The sequence below is a fragment of the Sinohyriopsis cumingii genome, chromosome 7 (assembly GCF_028554795.1).
Source record: "Sinohyriopsis cumingii isolate HCF-2022 chromosome 7, ASM2855479v2, whole genome shotgun sequence".
Taxonomy (NCBI): Eukaryota; Metazoa; Mollusca; class Bivalvia; order Unionida; family Unionidae; genus Sinohyriopsis; species Sinohyriopsis cumingii.
Genome location: NC_142967.1, coordinates 76,536,057 through 76,551,569, shown reverse-complemented (window position 1 = coordinate 76,551,569; position 15,513 = coordinate 76,536,057). Strand labels below are relative to the sequence as shown.

General features: G+C 37.5%; 1 protein-coding gene across 1 annotated transcript in view; it reads left to right on the top strand.

Moving 5' to 3' along the window:
- LOC149795552 (sulfotransferase 1C2-like) overlaps nt 1–15,513 on the top strand; it is a 61,136-nt gene that overhangs the window by 28,512 nt on the left and 17,111 nt on the right. The gene's annotated exons all lie outside the window — the stretch shown is intronic.

Sequence of the window (15,513 nt, the reverse complement as noted above, 5' to 3'; positions counted from 1 at the left end):
CAGTCCCCCATAGTAAACCTATGCAAACACCGTGATATTACAAATTCAATAACTTAAAATTTCTGATTGCTCATGATCAAACCTATATTTATCAGCATAGATAAAACCTGGATGTCAGCTTCTTTGTAGAGGAAAGGATATGAGCCACGGCATTTTGTGAACCTGCAAGTGTTTGAAACATGTACTTTCAATTCTGCATCAAAGAGTCAGGTGCTCATTTTAGTAATAAGTGTTCCAAACTTAACACTGTTAAAAGACTGAAGTTCCATCAATATAACAATGTCTCTATTTTTTGCACTTACAGCTAGGATAAGCTCTCAAAAGTTTATTTTTCCTAAAACATAACTTAAATAATTAACCAATCCTGGCAAGCCAAACCCATATCTATTTTATGTTCAACAATTTCCAGGCTGGGTCCCATTTTTCCATAAAATTAGTACCGTGTGTCCTTCAGCCACACGTAGATAGCACGGAATCGACTCAGCTAAAAAACCAAGTCCATCACAGCTAGCTATGTAGAATTAACTTGGATGGACAGAATAAAAACTCTCTCCATTCCAGATAAACTTGAATAGCTACTCCAAGGCGCACTCATAAACATTGTGACTCTAAATTGTAATTTTCAGTAGACCAAAAATGTGAATTCTTTTTCAAAATAATGAGCACGCGATACGCTACAAAAGTTCAAAGGTAGCTGGGCGGTGCTAAGTGAGCATGAAAACTGTTACTGTTTTTAGATGAAGTATGGTTGTCAATTTGCATAGAAAAACAGCAGAAATTCACTTATTTAGTGTGTCCTTTTTGTTATTCAGCCTTAGGAAGAAAAGCAAATGAGTATATAATAAAATGGTTACTACAATTATATAGGAAAAAATGAACTTATTTTTTTTCTGAGCGATACTTCACGCCTTACGTTGTGCATTATAGCTCAGAAAAACTCGTTCATCTTTTCCCGCACACAAATGCAGTAACTTATAAGTACAAAGCATTTTATATTTCTTTCATCGAAATTAAATATATCGACCACTTGAAAGTAACAAAGCAGGTATAACATAACAAATATTCAAAACGTTTGTTTTATATCTCATATCTGTAAACAGGGAGAGAGAGAGAGAGAGAGAGGAATGCAATGTGAGCAGAACCTTGTGATTAGATAACGTTTTCAATGTATTGACATGTTGATCAAAATATTAATTGAATCTGAGATTTGGAATACTGTATTGTACTTTGAATATAATTGCAGAGAAGAAATCATTCAAGAAAATATTTTATTGTCCCATATATTTTAGCCGGATAATCTACTGTTTCGGTCATTGTTCTTAGTGACAAATTATCCGAATTATAAATGATTGAATGTTTATAAGTACAATTTTGTGTTATCTGGAGCTTAAGTTTAAAAGACCGTACTGTTTCTTGGAATTTATCCTTTAAATGTATTTCAGCTTGTAAGTGAAAATTGATTAGGAACCATATATTTAACTCATGTAACAAAAATCGTCACTCTGTTACACTCATACATTGCCTAGTGGTTAGAGTGTCCGCCTCTGATGCGGGAGGTCGTGGTTCGATCCTTTGGACGTACAAAAATGGTACTAATAGCTGCCTCGCTTGGTGTTCATCATTAAGATATTAGTGTTAGGACTGGTCGGCCTGGTGGTGTCAGGATAATGTGACTGGGTGGGACATCATGCTACGTGCCTGCGGCATGATGCCCCAGTGCTAGACATCATTATAAACTGCCACATTGCAGACATCGTAGCGATATGACTGAAAAATTGTTAAAGCTACGTTTAAAATCAAAATCACATTGCATCACAACACATTACTTGACACTCATACACTAGATACGTTATTGATGGCCTTGCTCGCTTATCACCATATTACGACTCTGTGGTCTTAAACTAAGTAATAGAAAAGAACAAACATCAACAAGTTTTGTAAAATTCAATAAAAAAATGTATTTTTCTCGAGTACAAAGTAAACATGTGAAAAGCCCTTACAGTATTGCGAATTAAATCCTAGAGGTCCACAAAGTTCTGTCACCAGTCCTAATGAATAAAGTTCTAATTACCTTCCAGTGGTGTTCGAAATAATCAAACTCTTGATGTGTTTGTGACCTGAATATGTGCCAACAGTCTTTCGAGGAATCACAGTAATGTAATCTAGGATGTCCGTGTATGAATTCACTATACTTCCAAGTTGATGTTTCTGTCCAAGAATATTATTTAAGAGTACTTTGTATTTCCAGAGAATAATAAAGTGAATATATAATTCCACCCAAATCAAATACTGAATAAAAAATTCAGATGATTGTGCTAAAAATATTAAATGCAAGGATTAATAACTTTTCAAGTAAACAAGATTATATAAAAACGAATTAAGACAAAAGAACAGCCAGAATGAAAGGTCCAAAGTTCATTTCTAAAAATTTCTAAGTTGTAAACAAATAAAGTGTGTTACTAAAATTTGGATAAAGAATGTGGTAAACATGAGGTACAGCAAGTTCTTCATGGGGGAATAGCAAAGTCAAGGACCCAAACCCAAAATGAACATCTGTAACCTTATTGATAATGATTTTAATATTTAACCCACCCTCATAAGGAAAGTTTTAACTATTTATTCTTTGCATACCATAAGAAAAATAGCATAAGTTTTTCTAGTCAGGTACATCATGTACTAGACTGTAGACAAGATCAAGTCCAAAATACAATTTTTCATAACACAGAATCATGGAGGAAAAACAGGCAAGCAATATATATATATATATATATATATATATATATATATATATATATATATATATATATATATATATATATATATATATATATATATATATATATCTTATTACACTCATACATTAGCTAAACTATAAATCACTTAATTTGCTTATTATGGGCAAACTTATCTGAAACAATTATACCTATTTCGCAAATAATATATACCGTCAAATGTTTGGTACTTTGAGTTTTAAATTTTTATTTTTTGCAAGAATGTAAAGAAATATTTTCATGTTTGGATTAACGTTATGCAAATTAATATACAATTCTTGACATTCTGACATATGCTATGCATCAGAATCGATTTGTTTACTTTATTTATTTTAATTAAAGTTGACACATGTATTGCTTATTATCAACAGTTTTATTCAATACCATATAGTTTTCCTTTTTTATTTTTTGTTTCAATTTTTTTAGAAGTTTTCTTTAAAGATTAAGTAATTGCTTATCATCTTAAATCTTATTTTTTCAGACTATTGAAGGTCGTAATCAGTTAACAAATTCAAAACATGTCGTATACTAATTCAAGTACCAATTTTCAAACAAGCCGTTCTCTGTATAGAGAAATTACACTTGTAACTAGTTGTTAAAATAGAATCTCATATAAAGAATCAGTTTTAGCCTTATCGATAAAAATATGACTGACGTTTAAAAACATATTCCCATAATGGATTTTGCATTGGTTTACTAACATTAGAAATATATTTTATACCAAGCGTCAATTGTTTTGAGACATTGGTCACGTGCCTCCTACGGAATAATGACTAACACCGAAGAAAGATGGCCAGTTAAAAAATTAATAGCTCCGAACCCCCAGTCTGCAAAGCCGACGGCCTAGTTCTAGAAAATATAAACAAAAGTAAGGTGAAAAGTTTTACGATTTAATAAACAATAGCACGCTATTCAACAACTATATGACAATTTTTCGACGCAATTTCTTTTAATCAGTACAAAGATCTACTCAAATTGCTAGTCATTTCATCACACGAAATTAAAGGTGTGTGTTTCACACCAGTGTCCCTTCTATGTTACTCATCTGCAACTTCCGCCTTTTTATCCCAATTCGATACTTCCGGTACCCTTGTTTCCGTTCTCCGGCCCTGCGTTTTCGCACAACTGCTTATTCTCCCAGCCCTGTGCCTTCGTTCAACTGTTCTCAACATCTTCTTCTCTCTCTAATCTTCAGTTGGCGCCTTATTCCACCCAGAAATCTTCTTGTGGATTAGAAGGAACATAAAATTTTGTCTCCTTGCTCAATCACACGAAAGTTAACACACTCTCACAGACCTGTCAACAGCATAATTGTAATTAAATCATTCGGTCAACTCACATCTAAATAGTCCATACACCCTTGTTCTATAATAAACGCTATAAAAACAATAATAATATCACGACTTCTAATATATACACACATATTTCTAGTTCTCGATATAGTAAACTATCAACATCAACAATATTCCTACGCATTTCCTACCTTACAAATTATAAAAGACAAATACAAATATGAAAATGCCTAATTATATGTGCACAAGGCCATCAACGCCTAACTCTGCATAATCCACAGCTATATATTTAAATACAAACAAGTACGAGCTCTAACACAACTCACTTTTAAATTCAGTTCTAAATAGAAGATTAAATTTCTGCTAAATTAAACGCACATAATAATGTACAAATCTTACAAAACCTAGTTAGGAGAGTGAGACAGATTCGGGTGAAGACATTTTACCTTAGAAGCCTTTGTTCCAAATTTCTTCGGAAGTTCCCAGAACTCTCTATTTTCTCTCTTTTTTTACGAGTAAACAATTTGCTCTCGGAGTACCGTGTTGTTTCTTCAGTCACGTCAAAACCTGTACTGACCCTTCCAAAATGAATGTAATAGGATAATGTCCGGCTGCTTGAGGAACCCATCCTTGATTTGACTATCTTAGTTCTGATTGGATTCCGGTGCTCTTTGAAAACTGCCTGGGTTAGAAGTACTGACATGTTATAATGTCTGGTTTTCCGGTCTCTAAGCCTAAGTCGATCGGTGACATTACTGGCTGATTTCTCACCACCGTGACAAGGTTCTCTTTGAATTAACCGCGATCTTGACTGTTATGAAATGGCTAAGTCAAAGCCAGGTAGTTTGTTTGTCTCAGAATCGATCAAAAGTCGAAATATTATATAACACGTATAGACATTACCCAAAGTACTTTGAATTACGAATTCTATCAGAAGACATTTGTAAATATTAGGCAGGAATAGTTAGCAATGTTTCAAACACAACGTGACAACATTTAAAGTTTGAAAATGAATCCATTTCGGCTCATTTTTAAATACTCGTCGCAGGGGAATAATTTTCAGAAAGTTGAAAAGAACACTGAAATCAGTTATTTGTAATCCACCCATTTTCTTTTACAGTTCTTCTACGTTTTATTATATGTGGGCCACCATTCTATAACAATTTGTATATAATTGTATTCATTCGCTTATAAAATCGAATAGTGGATTTGGCAAATAAAAATAAATAAATGGGTAAATCTTAAACAACCTACAGATCTTGCATCTTCTATTTTACTAGGAGATATTGGTTCTCTTTTAATCCAATTCTAAATATATCTTCAATATATTTACAAGTTTCCTTGAAAGTTGGTTCCAATATAATAATAAATACTTGTTGAGAAAGACACTTCCTGCAACTTATCCACGAGTTTCTCCAAGTCATTTTTATATTTTCACATAATTTCATCTTCAGTGCTGATAAATACTATATAACTTGTTATTCAGTACTCACAGTTAAGAATCCAGAAATGTCATATATCTGACCCAGTGTTTTTAAAGCATGTTTTAGAGTCTTCTGGCAAGACTGAATATGCTTGTGTGCCATCAATGTATTGACCTATTTGTAAATTTGTTTCGTTCATTGGCCATTACGTTTATGCTTTTCAAAACAAATTTCGTTTCAAAATGACATCACTTCACAGAAAAAAATTATGGTGAGACTGCATCATCTTGCCTGAGGCCTCTACTAAATTTAAAAAAGAAACAAATTGGACAACGATCCATTTTTTAAAATACAAGACTCCGCCTCATTGTAAACCACATTAACTATATATATATAATTCCTAAAATGAAATAAGTCTAAGCAGTTATCTATAAATTACTAGAAGGCAGCTTTTTCAAAGTCAGTAGTAAGCACTAGACCTGAAATTTCTACCTTGTATTTATCGGATTACAAATTAGTATACAGCCGTAGAACCAATCTACTGGTTGGATAAACAATAAATAAACTAAATATTTTGAGATACGTTCACTGCCTAGTAACTGAATTTTATTTTCCAACATTAGTAATTTAACAAAATTAAATCGGTATAACATATCTGACAGAAAATATTTTCGTTTATTTTGATATCTCGATTTTATCTTTCAATCCACAAATACCATATGCACTCTTAGTGCGAGGTTAAGTTTTAGGTGCTATTCTGTTTTCCAAATCAAACTTATTTTGTCAGTATTTCTTTTCTATCATAGCTCATATCTCTAGATTTTATCTCACCCTTCTGTCTTTTTATCAACAATTTATATAACTCTACCTTCTTTAATTTCACATTATTAGTGTCTTACTGTGTCTGTTAAACAATTGGACATTTTTTTGTAAATTATTTTCAATATCAACTTGATTTTAGTTCCTATGTAATATGTGTATCTTCTAGGGGTCCTGCTGTAATACGTTTTCTCTTATTATGATATGCAGAAATCGAGAGAGGTGATCATCAATATTAAATGTTATATCTGGAAACAAACCTACATTAGTTTTCATCAATAGCTATGCGTTTTCATTATTTTCTTGATGATGGTATCTAATAATCAAATATCACATATTTTAAAATTATTTAGAATAGATTTATATATTATTTGTATTTTGATGTAGAATTATTAAACGGCTAACAACCTCTACAAATTTCTTGAAATGTAACTCAAGTTTTAAAACAATGCAAGAGGATTGCATCCACATCATGGCAAAATGTCCCGGAAGTAAGGTATAAAGTCACCAGATATAAAAGTATTATCTAATCCTGCTCATGTCTTCTACACGTATAGAGCCATTCACTTATAATCCAGTTTTAGTTCTCCTATCAAATTTTAAAACTACATTCACGGTATTACATTTGTTGACACGCATATACGTTTTATAGTCTAGATCAGGGTCGAGAAATAAATTCCAATCATCAACAGTTATTATTTTTGATTATTGTCTAAATCGTCAGTATTAAGTATCAACCATGTGTACAAAAAATAAGATTATGATTGTTATTGCTATAAAGTCTGATTAAATTTGATTCTAAGGTGGACGTTGCTACCCTAGGTTGCATTCTTGGAAAAGGCACTTACATACATTTTCTCATGATTTTTGTGGACGTTGCTTCCTTAGGTTATGTCTTTGGGAAATTCACATATCATCCATTTCCTCATCTTTGTTGTTAACATTGCTTCCAACTGTTGTGCTATTGGGAAAGGCACTACAATCTATTTCATCAGGTTTCTTGTGGACATTGATTCCCTAGGTTGTGTCCTTGTGAAAAACACTTTGCATCCATTTCCTATTGTTTGTTATGGACATTGCTTCCCTAGGTTGTACCCTTGGGAAAGGCACTTAGAATCCATTTCCTCATGTTCGTTATGGACTTTTCTTCCCTGTGTTATGTCTATTCGAAAGGCACTTAGCATCCATTTCTTCGTGTATTTTGTGGACGTTGATTCACTCGGTTGTGTGTTTGGGAAACTCACTTATCATCCATTTCCTCATCGTTGTTGTGGACTTTGCTTCCCTAGGCTGCGTTCTTTGGAAAAGCACTTATCATCCCTTTCCTCATCCTTATTGTGGAAATTGCTTCGCTAGGTCGTGTTCTTGGGAAAGGCACTTAGAAGTCATTTCCTCGTGTTTGTTTTGGACATAGCTTCCCTAGGTTGTGTTATTGGAAAAGGCACTTAGCATTCATTTCCTCATGTTTGTTGTGGTCATTGCTTCCTTATGTTGCGTTCTTGGGAAAGGCACTTAGCATCTAACAGTTATTGTTTTTAATGATTCTCTAAATCGTCAGTATGCAGTGTCAATCATCTGTAAAAAATTAAGATTATTATTGTTTGGACTACAAAGTCTGATTAACAATATTTCTAAAGTGGACGTTGCTACTCTAGGTCACGTTCTTGGAAAAGGCACATAGCATCCATTTACTCATGATTTTTGTGGACGTTGCTTCCCTAGGTTATGTCTTCGGGAAATTCACTTATCATCTATTTCCTCATCTTTTTGGTGGACTTTGCTTCCCTGGGCTGCGTTCGTTGGGAAAGGCACTTATCATCCATTTCCTCATGTTTGTTGAGGACATTGGTTCCCTAGGTTGTGTCCATTGCTTTCCTAGGTTGCGTTTTTGGGAATGGCACTTAGCATCCATTTCTGCAGAATGACAGAAACATTCATATGTTTCAGGGTCCGTCAAAACATAATTTTAAAAAAAACCCAGACACAAACTAACAAAGACAGAAAGAAACCCGCACCCCTACCAGACTAACAAAACAAATAACCCCCAAAAATACAAGAGAAAAGAGAAATAACACAAGACTCCAACCCACGAGCATACAGATACACAGGATAGCATAACACCATCTAACCAAGCAATCGTGGGTCTGGGTAAAGATTGTTTAGGTAGAACTGTGTGTATTAGTAAAACAAATCTGATAGTTAACTTCCGTCAGAAGATCATGTTTGAAATAATTCTCTAATGATATTATACATTTTTATATTTTCATCCTTGATAGTAGTATAGTATGGCGATATAGCGACAATGGGAACATGCATAACAGGGCCCCTGGGGTGATATAGCGACAAGATTTATAGCGACAAAGGGAAATTAAATGACAGGTAAGGTGAATTCCCGGTACTGACGATTAGCAACAATGTAGCAAGGGGCTGACCTCAATCGTAGCAAACAGCGGGGAAAAAAAACCTCAAACGCTTAGGGGGAACGGGACTCGCGGGAAAGAGACAGAGATAACACAGACAACAGCCAATAGACAGCATGCAAACAACTATACAACTAACTAAAAAATGTTTAGACAAGAACGCAACTCTTTTCGAGGCATATGAATGGCCTGAAAAGGGCATTTGTTTTTTTTGTTAACATTATTCCGTTAACATAGAGGGCATCGCATTGGTCTTCTTCTCTTCCTCAAATTTCTTCTGACTTCTGGTCCGTACATGAGAACTCTCTTCAAACAGCCTTGACTCTCCGCATAAATTCTCCTTTTACAAACACTCGTATCCGTGATCCGGATAATTTTCCATGATGATTTCACCTACATCTATAATTCCGTACGAAACAGCATCTACGATACGAGATTAGATAATTCTACGTTTGTCCACATCTTGTGACGAGAACAGGTGAAGAGAATGAACTGAACGGGTTATTTATAGTAGAAGAGTGGATCGAAACTGATTGAGTTTATTCACCAATCCAAACACGCGTTACAAAATTCAGTCACAACACGGAGTCGATCTTCCAATCCGAAGAGAACAGTTTTTTACATCACATTCCCTATAACGATGCGCTAGCGTCTGTGCGAAGTCAATCCATGCGACACATTTTTCAAACATGACCAAACCTAAGAAGATAATGAATTGGGGCGCACCGGCTGTGGAGTCGAGAAGCGATGGTATAGCAGCGGCTACCAAAGTCAACACAGACCTACTTCTAGAAGATATCAGTTTTAATTGGGATTTAGTCGATTTTCTTTATTTTCAAGAATTTGTTCCGGTACCACTACCTTCGCCACCTTTTCCTTCTTTATCAAACGTCGGGGATTTTAAACAGAGACAGAAAGAAGAATTGGAGAAATTTTTACAACCGGAGGAGGAAGCAGAACAAGCTTTTCACCTTTAACAACAGCGTGAAGAAGAAGAGGCAAGAAGGAAACGACAGGATGAATAAGCAGAGAAGAAACAAGGTCAAAGAGGGAAGGAGGACAGTGAAAGTGAAACGGTAACTGTACTGTTAGACATTTTAGCAGAATTAAGGAGTCTGAAACAAATGTATCAGGCTTCTTTATTACGACCCAAGAGAAAAAGACCTTCCCGAGTCAAACAACCCAGTCCTGTTACTACACCTGCAATACCACCCCAAGTGATTTCTACCAAATCTTTGACAGGAGCCAGTCCAAAAGTAGGCATTGGCCGTGGCAAAAGCTTAAGCCATTTAAAGATGATTACGTCCCGTTCCAGATTTTGTTTTTAAACAAACAAATACCAAACTGTCCTTTTCAGGGCCACCCATTTCCCTCGAAAAGAGATAGTATTTCAATTGCCAACATCAATTAAAACTCAAAAACCCTTTTTTACCCATCATCTACGTGTGCGAATGTTTGAGTGAGTGCGTGAATGTAGGTTCTTATTCAAAAATTCAAAACCAATAGACACTTACGTTTTATGCCTGGTCTATTCTGGTCCAAATTTTATAATCCAATACACAGCGCAATATAACACTTTAACAAGTTCATAGGCTTCTTCTGTGTGTTCACTCTCTCTGTTGTTTGAATTTCTTCATTTTCACAAGTTTTTCCTCCACTTCGTCATCACTTTCCCTTCGTCTTCTTTTCTTCTCATTGTTCTCTTTCTGAACGTGCCTAGGTTCTTCCTTTGGGATGGGTACCTCTTCCTCTTCCTGTTCTGAACCCTTCTCTTCAAATGCTCCCGTTGTTTTCTAGAGCAATCTGAAGACCAATGTTCTTTTTGTTTGACAATGATAACAGGTATCGTGACTTTTGTCTCTTCTAGCACCTGTTTTGCTTTTTTGACGGTCTGGACACTCTGAAGACCAATGCCTTTTCTTCTTAAAGATACAGCAAGTATCTTGACTTTTATTTCGAAAGGAGGGTGAGTAGTCCGTCGGCTTGTCTGAAACATAAACTTCTTATGACACCTCTCAAAGCTCTGATCAAAAGTTTGATCTGTGTGGGCTTGGAAGGGAAGTCACATACCCTTTATATATATACGCTGGTCTGACATGGATATAAAGTGACCCATGACGTTGAAAATTTAGTCATTTGACTTTTCAGAGTCATGATGAAACAATCGCATAAATTCATGCAGAAAAGAGAAGAAAGTAAGAGGCAGAAACGTGATTTATTGCCTCGTACAGTAGCTGAAATTTTGGCAGAAATTCGTGCCAGTTATTTTGAAGATGACATGAGTGAGCCAGAATCCAGACCCAGAGGCTCTACACCCAGCAAAAGTTCACCATTAGAAAAACCTGAAAAGTTCATTTGAGAGACGGGAAAGCGCCCCTCTAGAAAATTTAGAACTACGGCTTGCAAGATAACGGTGAAGTTTAAGGTTTTCAAGTACAACGTACCGCTGGAGAAAGCAGAAGAGTTCATCACCGATGTGTGGGATTCTTTGCTAACCACGCTGAAACAACAATGTGAAACTAAAGAAGACGACCGCTTGAGACTTTCCATTCTTCACGACAGGTTAAAGTCTCCCGTTTGGATCGAGTTTGGCAGCCCAGCAGAATTACCACCTTGCAAAGTCATGGACAGGATTCAACATGTGCAACAATCCAATGACAAGTTTCACATCACAGATGGAAAAGCCACACTGCTCATGACTCACATCTCTCTCCCCCAGGGGACCGGGCAATGCAGAAAAGTGTTACTGGTGGAAGATTTTCATAGCATCAAACGTAGCCTCGTCCAAATTAACAACCCTCAAGACCATATGTGTTTAGTCCGCGCCATCGTGGTGGGATGAACGTATGCCGACAAGAACGATACGGTAAAATGGAAAAGAGCCTGGAAAACTATTCAACGATCGGACCGAGCCAAACAACGAAGTGAAGCAGAACTTATGTTACAACTAGCGGGTATATCCAAAAACGCACCTTTTGGCATTCCTGAAATGCAAAAATGCAAGACGTCTTGACTCAACGCAACGCTTTGAAAGTACCCCCTCAAGAAGTGCGCGGATCTCTATTGTTTCGAGGCAAAGATTTCAAAGACGGAAAATACATTCACATCTATCATCACGATGAACATTTCTATGTCATAACCAGTATCGCCGCATTCTTGGGATACAGTTATTACTGTGAGAACTGTGACTAGGGTTATAACAATCGAGAGCAACACAAGCATTGTGGATCGAAATGCTCAGGATGTTTGGCCTCTAAAACACTGTCTGGACGAAGGCTAACCATGACTGCATTGCCATGCTTGTCAACGCACTTTTATCAGCCCTGACTGTTACCAACAACATTTGAAGACGCAAGGTTCACAGCAGAAAAGTGCTTGTCAGCTCCTAAGATCGTGCCCTACTTGTGAACAAGGCATACGTACCAATAATGCCAAGGCACAAGTATGTTCAGGAAGGAAGAGATGTCACATTTGTCACCAAATCATGGACTTGGAACACAAAAACACATTAAAAAAATACCAACCGCAACATTAGGAAGATGATAGAAGAAAGGGAATTTCATCTTTTTCGATTTTGAATGCAAGCAAGAGACTGGCATTCATGTACCTAATTTCTGTGTGGGTCATTGAGCCTGCGGAAAGTACATCCAAGAGCCTATAATTAGGCATTGTCCTTACTGCAACAAGATTCATGGAGGACGTGGAAAAAAATTCGGGGACCAAAAACACGCTAGCCGATTTTGCCAAATGGATCTAAGACCCCATCAACGAGACGTGGAGTCAAGAGGACATCGAACATTACGAAGATTGTCATCACCATGCCACGGTAATGGCTGACATTTTCTTGGGATACAATGGACATTTTCTTTTGAGACACTATACGGAATAAGGCACCGAACGTCCGAAATTAACTTTGAACGGAGCCAAAATCATTCCCTAGCAAGTGGGACAAGTTCATTAAAACAATTCGATGAGTTACTTAGCCATGCTTTTGAGTCGAATGCCTAAACTTTTTGGAATGAAATAAATGGCCAAATGTTATTTTCCGCACTTTTTCAATACCGAAGCTAACGAACATGCCGTTCTACCCCATTTGCCTTAGGAACACGACTATGACCCTGACAACATGCGTACCGAACAACCAGAAGCTTTCTACGCTTGATACCAGGCTCACGCCTCGGACACCTTTGATGTTCAGGAAGAAATGTTAAAATATTGTCGTTCCGACGTGGACATTTCACGGCGTTGCTGTGGAAAATTTTGACAACTGTTCATGGAACACGGAGGGGTCGATCCTTTCAAAGAAGCCTGCACCATTGCTAAAGTGTGTTTCTTAGTGTACCGCCAACGACTCGTGCCCGAAAACACCCTGGCTATCATCAGCCCTCAAAAGACCAAGTTGTCAAACGTCAGTACTTGGTCAAAGCCCAACGCTGGCTACATTACTTGTGCGACAGGAAGACAAATTGATGCAGCACACACACAACGGAGGAGGCGAAAGGACCATCAGTGGATGGTTGGGACTTAGAAAACTCCAAGAACGTGTACGAGTTTAACGGTTGCATATGTAACGGATGTCCCCTCTGTTACTCTGAACGTGACATCGAAAATCAGTTTTTGCAACGGACCATGGAAGACTTGTACCAGGCCACTTGTCAGCGGCGCTTGAAGTTAGAACAGCAATGATATCAAGTGGTGGAAATGTGGGAACATGAGTACGATCACCTTTTGAAGACCGATCCTGAAAGTTACAAGTTGATGAACCCACGAAACCCGATGGACAGTTTGTACGGAGGACGGACAAATGCCACTTGCTTGCTGTATCAGGCTGACAAGGAGAAAGGAGAAAAAATCATATACTTGGACGTGTGTTCGCTGTATCCTTACATGTGCAGATATTGTCAGTTTCCCGCAGGGCACCCGCAATTGCTGATGAAACACGCTGGCCTGAACAAAATGAGACAATACGAAGGGTTGATCAAGTGCAAAGTCTTGGCTCCCACCGAAAACTGATGTTTCCTTTGTGACTTACTTGTGACAAAACAAGCAACCATAATCGATCTTATCAACACACCCATGAAGGACGCACCTTGACGGGAACGTGGGTCAGTGTAGAATTGTTCAAAGATCTGGACATGGGATACCAACTGTCAGAAGTGTACGAAATTTACCACTTTCCCAAGACACAAGAATACCAGATGGGCGACGAGACTCAAAAAGGCATTTTGGCAGACTATGTTGATGCCTTTTAAAAACTGAAGCAAGAAGCCTGCGGCTATCCTTCCTGGTACCAGAATCCCGAAGACCCCCCAAAACAAAATTCAAAAAGAAAATATTTGGAGCAGGAAGGCATCACATTAGACCAAGTAGAGAAAAACCGATAGCGTGCGATAGTTTGCCAAGGTGATGTTACATTGCTTTTGGACCAAAATGGCACAACGACTAAGTTTACCCAAGACAGAGTATTTGAGAGAATCTTGCCGCTACGTCCAGATTATTCACGACAAACCCAAATACATGAAACATGTGCACGTCCTTCGTGAGGACTTGATCCTGGTGAATTACGAAGATTGTACTGGACTTTGTACGAGCCGAAGAATTTGGAAATGTCATCATCGCGGCTTACGTGACATCCCAAGCTTGCTTAAAATTGTACGAAGATTAATGACCGTTAGATGATCGTGTCCTGTACTTTGACACTGACAGTTGCATCCACATCGATGAGCCGAGACTAAGTCGAAGGAGACTGTTTAGGAGCCTGGACAGACGAACACTCGGAAGAGAAGGTTCTCAGTTTTGCTAATGGTGGTCCTAAACATTACGGCTACGAATACCAGGAAAAATAAGGAAAAGTGCACACGGAGTGTGAAGTGAAAGGATTGACTCTCAATTATCGCAACTGTCAAGTGGTGAACTATGGCGTATTGAAAGAAGCCTTGCAGTCTGGAGAGGATGGAAATTTTAAAGTGACCACGTACGAACCGCACAAGATTCTACGTTTATCCACTCACCAAAACGTCTGTCAGCCTTTGAAAAAAGTGTAACATCTCGTGTACCATAAGCGAGTGCGGCTTCCCAATCACATCAATATTCCTTACGCACAATTCGGTATAAACAATGGTTCCAAGAGGATAGCCACCAACAAGTAGGATGACTTCGCCACTGGAGGACCCGAATGAGAGACCCACTGAGAACTCCAAGTTCAAACCATACCATTTTCCTGTCTTCTTGCATGACTATTGGGATTGTGCCAGTCGATTGGAAACGTTTAAAAATGGCACAAAGATAGGGAAGGATTACCTATTGCGAATGTTTTAACTAGGACAGGATTTGTCTACTTGGGACCTGAGGCAGGATTGGGGTATGAAGTACAGTATTTCAGTTGTGGGCTGAAACTGCGAATGGATCGATGTATCTATAAAGATTCAGCTATTATGGAACATACTCGATGGTCTGCGCACTGTCCTTACCTTTCTATGGTCTTTCCAGCCATCACGCTTCGGTACAGTTATGACGGTATCTTAGAGAAGGTAGTACCTTGTCCAGGAAGAAATGAAGGAAGACTTCCAAACTAGAAAAGAAAAGGAAAGATGTACAAGGTCGAAACTTCATTACGACTAGTATAAAAATGAAAAACGATAGTTCATTGTTACTACAAAAGACCAAGCGAGAAAGATGAATCCTTTTAAATAGAAATCATTCAAGTTTGGGAACTCTCAAGTGGATTGCGATTGCGTACCTTGCAATGAGAGCGATGTCTTACGTTGCAACCTCAGCGATGCAGAAA